Source organism: Enoplosus armatus, chromosome 14 (assembly GCF_043641665.1).
Source record: "Enoplosus armatus isolate fEnoArm2 chromosome 14, fEnoArm2.hap1, whole genome shotgun sequence".
NCBI classification, from domain to species: domain Eukaryota; kingdom Metazoa; phylum Chordata; class Actinopteri; order Centrarchiformes; family Enoplosidae; genus Enoplosus; species Enoplosus armatus.
Window position 1 is genome coordinate 9,835,736 of NC_092193.1, and position 9,007 is coordinate 9,844,742.

Here is a 9,007-nt window from a genome sequence, read left to right on the forward strand (position 1 = left end):
GTCAACTGCTGTTTCCAAGGTCAAGAATTAGAAGTTTTGACATATTTACTTGGTTATTGAGAGGACTACAATGCTTTATACTTCTACTCCACAAACTGGCAGAGGCAAATGTTGCTTTTCATTCTACATTTGTCTGACAGCTGGAGTTACAAGGAAACATATGATGGGATGTCAATACAACTGTATTAACAAGTTTAAATTAGCTCCACCTCGACCAGTTACAACAGTAAAAATGTATTCACCCAGGGGCCATTTTGCTGCATACTTTTACTTTTGATACTTGCATTTTGCTCAAAGAGCTACTTCTGGGTTTTTGTTTTGTTTTTTACTCAGGTAAGAGTATTTTTACATTGTAGAATTGTTATTTTTACTAAAGTAAATGATCTCAATACTTTTCCCACCACTGCTGCATTGTATGGAAAGGTTTACTCACTATCTCAAACTTTTGTTCCAGACTTTGCATTATAAACCAGTTCACTCATATGCTCCATACATCGTCATGTCTGCGTTGATTGATCATATACTGCAGAAAAGGCTTCCTGTTTAGTAGGTTTTTGGTTAAAGATTGTCTGTCGAAGTTAAATATCAGTCTGGTCTTGCCTCTTGTGAGACACAGCAATCAGTTCTCCTAAACCACATGCACTGAGGTGAGTTCATCAGCAGTTCACAATGATGAGAGCAAATTTGTCCGCAAATATAACTGCAGGCGATTTCGCAAGAGCTGAAGACGAAACCTTTAATCACTTTGCAAAATATCATATTGAGCACCATAAATCAATTGGCAAACTATCAATCACTCTGGGAAGTAATCTGAACCCTTTGGCAGGCCTGCACTTGAAAAATATTTACTCTTCCTACGCATTTGATTGCATAAGATTTGGAGATTACCAAAAGGTTTAGTTATTGTTACAGAAAACCTTCTCTAACATGCAAACACTATTGACTCACTTGAATTTGAAAGTTACATGTTTGTAAAATACATACATGAACATGTAATGTAGCGAATCTTTATTTGATTTAACAATGGATTCTTTCACAACTAAAGTTAACTAAATGACTATGGTTAATATTATTTGTTTTTCCATTTTATATATATCATTTCAAAACATTGACTTAATGGTTGGTTAAATGACAGTAATTCCCAGGAACATTTCACTGGTGTGACAGCAGTATTGACAGGTTTATTCTGAAGCATGACAGCCATAATGAGTAAGAAGCAGCATTACAGATTTGTTGACAACATTGACCTCTAGATTAGTAAATAATATCCACAGACTGTTTGTCAGCTGAGAAGGTCTTTAGTCGGGGACAACCCTACTTTACTCCTGTGTAAACACCTTTCAGTGGCTCAGCTACCAACTGACATCTTTTGTGTCCGCACACACCTTGATTTCTGGCACGTAAATAAGACAGAGGTATCTGAACTTGGGAAGGGTCCAGGTTTTCTCAGCTACACCTGGGGAGCGCTCCTGCCAGGATTCAGGATGAATTCTATTCATTCCCAATCTCAAACAATATCCAGCCCGTTCACCGCAGATCACAAACAGCCACAGATGGGCCAAGTGGCTTCACAGAGCCAAGTTTGTACTTACTGTGTGTAAACAAAATAGAATTAGAGATTAAAGTGAGAAAGCTCGATAGTTATGGTTGCGTGTTTCACATGATATTGGATCTCCCATGATCACGACCATCAACACATCACCAGTTATTCAGCTTTTGCATGGTGTGCTATCTGAGTATGAGCGAACAAGTGACAGGTTGACTTGCTGCACTTTGGAAGGCTGTTTTACAGCAGCGGTTTGACATTTTGGGAAATATGCTAATTCGCTTTCTGGCAGATAGAAAAATTACAAAATTGATCCCATCGTCATATCTGTCCGTTGAATATAAGGCCACAGCCAGCAGCTGTAACTTAGCATAACAAAGAGCTAGCCAGGCTCTGTCAAGTGGTAACAAAATCCACCAGCAGCTCTAAATCTCACTAATGAACACATTATATCTCATTTCTTTAGTTGTTTTAAGTGTAAAACCTTCATCTTGGTTTTTGGTTTTTGACTGCAAATCATGCGTGGAACTATTTCTTGGCCAAGTGCAGTGACTTCCTGAAGTCAGGCTAGCTGTTTCCCCCTGATTCCAGTCTTTATGCTAAGCTAAGCTGACCAACTGCTGGCTGAAGCTTCATATTTAACAGACAGACATGAGAGTGGTATCGGTCTTCTCATCTAATTCTCAGCAAGAAAGCCATTAAGTGCATTTCCCAAAATGACGAACAATTCCATTATTTGTCAGTATATTAGGAATGAAGAGGTCACACCTGATTTCTGTGTAAACTTAAAGGCCTAAAATCAGTCTGTGCATCTGCATGTGCAGCCTGTAAAGTTATGTTAAGTGCCATATTATTTCTTAACTTCCTAGAGTCTCCGCTGGTTGCCTGGCAACAGCTCAGAGCCAAGGAAAAGTCGTGCACATAACCCCCAGTAAAATAGCGAAGTGACGTTTTTACACTTTGATTTTTGTACAGTTTAAACAAACGCAATAAAGCTTTGGCTTTAGATGTGCTGGTGGCAGATTTTGCTGTCTTCAAATAGAGCCAGGGTAGCTTGTTTCACCGTGTTTCCAACCTTTGTGCTAAGCTAAGCTAATTGGCTGGCTGTAGCTTAATTTTTAGCAGACAGATGTGAGACTGGTATCTATCTTATCATGTAACTCTCCACCAGAAAGCGAATAAGCGTATTTACCAAAATGTCAAACCATTCCTTTAACATTTAAATGAAATGCTGCTGAACTGTTCAAACAAGATGACAGACACATACTAAGCAGTCACAGCTAAGGTTGTAAGTCTTATGAATTTGCTGTGTGCGTGATTTCACTTTCAACTCACGCTCAATATCATTTGAGAATTCACACAGATGAGCGCATGAAAGCACAGGAATGTACTTTTTTTTTAGCATTATAAGCTTGTCAGTCATTCCTAAAGGGCAGTTATTCAAAAGCCTATAGGCCCCCAGTAAGGGCCCTGCTTCTTAATAACACCTGGTTTTAAGGAGATCAGCGGGAGGGTTTGTCAGTACATGACAAGAATGGACACTAATCCCAAGCAATACCCAATGGTCCTGCATGTCTCTTGAGTGGGATAATTGATTCCCACACCCTTCTTAAAACACACTCGCCCCCTCTTCTCAGACCCGGCAACGAAGAAAACAGAGCTTGTTTCATTCTGGTGTCGAGGGAACATGGCCGTGAGGACAAAAGCGTGTGGGGTTTTTTTTTTTTTACCAGGGCTCCTATGAGGGTTGAACTGAGGGCTGTCATAAGTGTTGTAGGTGGTAGCAGAAATTTGTTTGGTAATGGACACTAATCTCTTTAGGCTGTCAGGAAATTTTCCCTCCCTGCTGTTGGAGATACTACCTTACCCTCCTCTACCATTTTCTGCCTTTCCGATTCTCTCTCGGAAGCTAACACGCATATATAAATGAACAAGATGCATTTTAGATGTGAATATTATAGATCCATCGTATCAGATATCCATGAGAAAGTCACCCTTAAGTAACGGTGTAGAAAAGTCAGCTTGCTCCAAGTGTGACTAGAATACTCAGCTCAGATTAGACTGTTTGCCTGCAGTGTTACATTTCTTTGCAATTACAATGAGGCTCCTCTGGCCATTGAGGTTAGTCTGTGCACCGATTATTCAAATGAGATGGAATGTGCTATGGGATGTTCATGGAGTTTGAGGTATTTCCTTGAAAGGAACAATCTCCTAAAATGCATTCAAACATTTCATTGTACTGTTTATATTTTTGACAAACACTGTGTGCAAAGGATCTGCTGCATGTCCATATAAATTAGACAAATAAAGAGATCTAGAAAGATGTAGATAATCAATATAATGCGAGAGATTGTATCTCGTAGAAGGTTATGAGTTAACATAAAATAAGGTATTGTATTCTACATAAAAAAGTCATTTTGAGTAAAGAGCAAAGATTAGATTCCTCCTCCCTTTCCTCAGAGTCTTATGTATTAGCCTTGGTCTGACCTTGTCTTGATATCACATCCCTGGAGAGGAATGTAAATCGTATCCGTCCAATCCCAACCCAGTTACCACCAAACTCCTCGTTCTCACCACCCCTACTCCGCTGCAGGGCCACATGATCTTTTCCATGTACCAGACATAATTTGTGGCTTAGGTTTGGAGGCTGACGGTGCGTCTGCGCCGCTCTGCTGTTTCAGGCGTCGGGTGCACCATGTGCAGCAGTTCTCAGGAATCAGGAAAAAGCCCGTCCTTAGGGGCTGGAGAGGTGGCTGTTGTTTTTGAAACCCCAGTAAAAGAACTGTCAACCTCCTGTCTTGGTGTGATTGCATCGCAGAGAGAAAACAAATTAGACATTGCTAATGAACGCAATTTAAAGGAGGTTAAAGGAGAGCAAGAAGCAAAAAATTCCCAACAGAAAAGTAACTAAATGAAGAAAAGATAGCAGGATTACAGAATTATTGCTTAATACTGTCTCCTGGATTTACCTTGTGTGCAGAAACCAAAACAGTAGCTGCAGTTTAAAGAAGCACCTTACTATCAAAAAACACCGTAGTGGAACTTAATCCCAGTGCTTCATTTGTGGCATGTAACCTATGGTCCATGCACATTTTCTAGTGAAGTGTTATGACACACTTGAGCCAAATTGTATGTGTGCATGTGGCGGCTTGTCCGTTCTTGAAAGAGTTTAAGTAGGCTCATCTAAACTGCTGCTGTGTAACTGTGGGAGGAAACATGGAATACCTTTAATGCAAGGTGAAATGGTTGGTTGTAGTAAACATGATCTTCCAAAAGCCAACATTAAATTATCTTTAAGGCATTTTTTGGGTTTATTTTATTAACATTTTCATCCCATTGTCGGCCAGCAGCTTTGCTCAATCAAGCATTACTTACATTTCCGGTCTTGCAAACAATGGCATTAATATCTGACATTAATATCAAACCGCAGTCTACTAGGTTTTTTTTTGCCAAAGCCGCATGATACGATCCACTCTTTGGTTTCCCAGCAACCTACGAAACACCTTGCTTGAATGGTGTTTACATGATCGCAATTTTCTATTTGCCCTTGAACAAACACGGCCATTCATCCAGATTCACTTCATCTCACTGGAGAACGCATCTAACAATGACACGACACAGTCTCAACAGTAAAGTAGTGACATGTGGAGAGTTCGAGCCAGGAAAGTACAGGTTGCTGTACGAAGACAGACGATATGGTAGAAGTACAGTGAATGGGTCGTGCTCTTGACCAGCAGGTGGTGTTGATGGAATGGTATGATCTGCTTTACTTAGCGTTAATGAAACAAGACAGAGTCCAGCTGAGCAGCTGCAGTCGGTGCAGCCTCCCTCACAGCTGATTGCGACCTGGGATGACCCAGAGAAAAAGTGTCCTTGTGTGGAAAAGACCAGAGAAGAAGAAGAAGTGACTGAAGAAACAGGGAGAAATGGAGCCGCGCACTCTCGCTCTCAGAAGTTGATGTAAAACACTGCACCCTGATATGACACATAGGGCTGTTCCTGTAATTAAAGCTGCGTTGTCTCTTCTTGTTTTCTGGCCTCCGGAGCTTCATCTCGCTTGCTTAATGTGTGACCTCAGCACTAACATAACTATCTGAGTCCCTCTGAGGAAAAACCTTCTGACCAAAAGCTTAAGACTTCAGTTACAGACAAAATGAGACAGGCTACACATGCAGACAGACAGAGGGATTCTAGGCCTTCAGGTGCATCTATTTGCTTCTCGTTGCCGACATTAGTTGTGAATCCTTTTAAATTAAAGGATTAATTAATTAGATGTGTTTTATCTCTCTGAAAGTACAGTTGTGTGGCTTGAGATAACTGTAAGTCCTCCAACACCCATTTCACTCATGGAGTACCGCAAGGATCAGTCCTCGGTCCTCTACTATTCTCTGTCTACATACTACCTTCATGCTACCTTTAGGTCAAATGTTTCAAAAGCAGCATATCTATATTAACACAGATAATTCTCATAATTAATAAATGAGGAGTTGTTATCAAATGTCCAGACTCGTCACTTAATCAAGATTCTCACATTTAGGGTTCTTGTCATTAAATGTTGAGCCACATTGCAGAAGTCCCATTTGATAACAAGCTTAATTTTGATTGTCATGCTGAGACTGAGTCTTGCTTCCTGTCTTTAAATATCTTTTTTTATCTGCACTTGGAAACTCAAATTTCTTTTGTTACATTCTGATTAGATTGCTGCAACTCTCTATATCTATCAGTAGCATCTATCTAAGCTTCAACTGGTGTTTTTATGGTGGTGAGGAAAGAGTGCTATCTAACATATTGGTCTAAGATCTCACATCATACTACTGCATGCATTATGTTTCTCCACTTATTCATTCACATGTTTCATTTATTTTGCTATCCGTCCTCATGCTCAGCTAACATACAGTACAATTAATGACGTGTGTAGGTGTGTGCTGAGCTCAAAAGCAACAAATGTGACCTCAGAGACCACAAAGACAGTTTACATTAAGATTTAGAAGTTTTCTCCCATGATTTCTCTTATCAGAAGCCTTTTTACACCCTGTATTGCCAAGAGGGCAAGCAGACGAGATAGGGACGTCAACGCCTGTGGTAATGCCCATCCTGAAGATAAAGTCAAAGCAGAGGCAGACCCTTTGCTTTGTTTCCCATGTCTGGAGACCAACAGAGACGTACAAGGGAAAGTGATGAGTTGTTTCCAGGTGTGAGCTCGTGGGATGTGTCACAACTTACTGAGGCACAACTCTCCTCCCTTTCCCTTGGAAGGATTGTTACTCAAACAGAATTACACAAGAGGAAGAGTCGTTGTTTACAAGTCCTGTTGGTCTGCATTTGGTCATCTTCTCTCTGTCCCTTACTGAACATCTGAGTTTGTTTTTGATGATCATCTACTGAAAGAATTTAGAAACACAACAGAACAGATTCAGTTGGATAGTAAATTCTGATAGATGTCACAATGCTCAGCCTATATTTGTTTTAGTTTAGTAGTTTCTTTCATGTTTGCTCGAACTAAACAGCATCAAAAACTTATCAAACTTCAAAATTGTATTTGCCAAGTCCCCTTCTAGATAATTATAATCTCTATATGAGATTTACTGCCACTGAAAACCTCCTAAATATGAAAATAATTTTACAATATTGGACTGTGGTATGTGTATTTCCGGTCTATTACTTTTTGTATTGTTTTTTATTTTAAGTATGCATGTTTATTCATTGTGTTGTTCTAATGCATTTCCTTGCTTTATTAAAGTACTTTGAATTGCCCTAATTACCATAACGTTGTAAAAATATATATATATATATACATTATATATGGGCCGCATGTGCTTCCAGTTGAGATTTCTTTCTATTTTAAAGCTCAGCAGTGACAATAGATATTGTAATTCCATTACAATGCTGACATCTAGTGGTGTGGTCACATTTGTACACAACAAAGATCTTGAAATGTTATGTGCAGAAGCTGTGGTTTAATCAAATGTTCTTTGTATGTTGCGTCTTATTAAGACACTGGAATGCACAAATGAGCATTAACAGCTTTGTGGCACATCGGAAAAATATTCATGGAAAACTCAGTGAAGTAATGAAAATGTGATTAGTTCAATATTTTCATATTACATGATGTTGGTGTAGCTGTGTTGTGTCAAACAGAGGGAGTCTGACTGAGGCCTATGATGCAGAGGAATGACAAGACTCACTTGTCGGACATGACTCGCCGCTAACGGCGCTAAATGACATCATGATCACAGTGAGGTCACCGTGGGCGCACAGAGGTGCCATGATGTCCTTCTGTTTGCTTGAATGGATGGACTGCAGAGACAGGATTGGTGTTGGTGTTGATGGAGATGAAATTAACATAAACCAGTTTACAGTTTGCTGAATAGATTATTTCAAAAAAGTGTACTCACTGTGCGACCACTGTACATAAAACTCTAACTTGATTGATGTTTATGGTATGTAGAAGTTAAACGTTTCACACACATTTTAGCACTTATTAAGTTTCTTGTTGAACTATATGATCTACAGTCAGTTGCCATACGCTGAACAGGCATCACATTTTTCTCATGCATTTAACACCCTCGCTGACTTGGCCTCTGTGCCAGTGCTGACAGCTACTGGGGAGAAAAAAAGGTCCCAGTTCATAGCTGCTCAAACTCCCAGATTTCCCCCTCTGCAGCTGCCCAAACTCTCCAACTCCTCCTGTGCAGCTCTCCAGTTATTAACTGTACGTATGGAAGTTTGATCATTTAGTGACAAATCATTCAACATTACAGAACAGATATTTACTTGATGATGATTATGAATATTATTATGGTTAAAATGAATGACAGACATTGCCTCTTTTGAATCTTTCACAAGGACTAATAATAATAATGAAGTCTGGTCTCATTCATGTACATAAAGAAAGAAGCATAACAGATTTAAAATGTTACCACCATTTTTTTAAATGAAAATATGCTACTTCATTTATGGTGTACTTATGTGGTATTCTATTTATACTTTGAGCCCCTTTTTTTCTTTTCTTATTTTGTTGGTGAGGCATATTTTACTAAAGTTACATGTGCCCAGATTTGTTCTGTTTTTCTTCGTTGATTTACTATCATATGTTGTCTTGTCATTATGTTGTTTATATTTTGGAAAACGTAATAAAAAAAACTTGAATTACAAAAATAGTCATAGTGATAGTGATATTATTATTATTTGTAGAAGTAGCAGCAGTCATTGTTGTCAAATGTATAACTTCTTGAATTTGTTATGATTGCAATCATCCCTACTACTGTTAAGATTATTATAACTGTTACTTCATTTATAATAATTTGAATCACGGGTCTGTTGACTCTAATTTTGGTGGAATAAATCCTTATCAGAGTAATATTAATCAAAAGCCATTCATGATGACATCCTGGTGAAAGAAGTGTTCAGGTCTTACACTTAGTAAGTAGGTAAGTAACGGGTAAGTTATCTTTAGCTGTC